Source organism: Copadichromis virginalis, linkage group LG6, assembly GCF_057382275.1.
Source record: "Copadichromis virginalis isolate Kocher_CV1m ecotype Utaka linkage group LG6, C_Virginalis_male_GT1.1, whole genome shotgun sequence".
Lineage (NCBI taxonomy): Eukaryota > Metazoa > Chordata > Actinopteri > Cichliformes > Cichlidae > Copadichromis > Copadichromis virginalis.
This window is the reverse complement of record NC_140623.1, coordinates 43,206,854-43,208,216: the sequence shown is the minus strand read 5'-3', so window position 1 is coordinate 43,208,216 and position 1,363 is coordinate 43,206,854. Positions and strand designations below refer to the sequence as shown.

The following is a 1,363-nucleotide window of genomic DNA, read 5'->3' as shown; positions in this document are numbered from 1 at the left end:
TGTGGAGTTATATAAGTTGCAGCGTAACCAATTCTGGAGATATGTCCAAATACATAGTTCATTATCGAAGTGGCTGCGAACCCCCTTGAGTTGTCCTGTGGGCGGCCCTGTGGAAGTCCTGCTCTCAAAATCACCCTTGGGTAAAGGCATCACCACTAAGATTTATCATTTATTGCAAGAACGGTCAGCTCACCCTCTCCTGAAAGTTAAGGGCTACTGGGCCCAGGACGTGGCATTGGACATATCTTCAGTTGAACGGGATTCATGTTTTCAAAATGTTAATACTACGTATAAAGAAACAGGCAGCAGATTTATTCAACTTAAGATAGTCCATAGGTGGCATCGAACACCACAACAGTTGTATAAATGGAACCTGGCCTCTACGGACGAATGTTGGAGATGTGATGGTCAAAACGCTTCGATCTTACGTATCTTATGGAGATGTTCGGCACTTCGGTGTCACGGTCTGGCTGGCAGACCGTGGGGATGTGGGGAAGGAGGAGGACCCAGGCGCGGTGCTCTATGTATAAACAGTGTGTTTATTTACAGAGTGGAACAAAAACAACAATAAATCCCCGTGTTCTCCCAGACTCCCGTGTCGTGTCTCTGCGTGAATAGTTCGTGTCTCTGTGCTCTCCGCTCCCGTGTCAGCACCCCCCGGTGCTCGCTGCTCTTCGTGCCTTCCACGCTCCTCCTGCGGGAAACAATAGACGCAGCCGTCAGGACACAAATAACCGCGGGCATACACTTACACACATTAACTCAATTCAATGGGCCGACTAACGTGGAGTCTCAAGGAATGATCCCGCGTCGGTGGGAGCTCCAACTCTCTCCTAAGTAGCTCCCCCGACGAGGCCTGATCAGCAGCAGGTGTGTGGCTTCGGGTGTGGCCAGTCCCCTTGCAGGGCCACACCCTCCAGGCCTGACGCCGCCTATAAACAAGTGCTCAGCCACCCACACACACATATACACAAGCACAGGGAAGGGGGAGCAACACCAAAATACACAACAATAATAATAATATAATACATGACTGCTCAGGGATCCTGGGTCGCCCAGTCCCAGGACCCTGACATTCGGGATTGATGGGAAAACATGATGGAGGTAATTTTCAGTGTCTTGAAAAGGAGATTTGGTATCTCACCAAAACTGTCCATACTTGGTATAACCACAGAACTTTCTGATGGAGATTTTTCCAGTTATACAAAAAGATGGATTATTCTGGCTCTACGGCCAAACGGGTGCTGCTAAGACATTGGTGGAAAAAGAGCCCCCCTCCCTATGAAGAGTGGCTAAAGACAATGGCTCAGTTACGAAAAAGTGACTCGTGGTTTATTGGACAAATTGCATCAATATGATTGTA

The 1,363-nt window shown here is 48.5% G+C and overlaps 1 long non-coding RNA gene across 1 annotated transcript; it reads right to left on the bottom strand.

Annotated features, from left to right (window-relative positions):
* Positions 1–519: 519 nt before the first annotated feature.
* On the bottom strand, positions 520–1,000 carry LOC146708595 (uncharacterized). Its single transcript, XR_014920987.1, has 2 exons — positions 785–1,000; positions 520–694 (listed from the first exon to the last, which is right to left on the bottom strand). It is a non-coding gene; the product is annotated as an uncharacterized LOC146708595 (long non-coding RNA).
* Between the last annotated feature and the right edge of the window lie 363 nt (positions 1,001–1,363).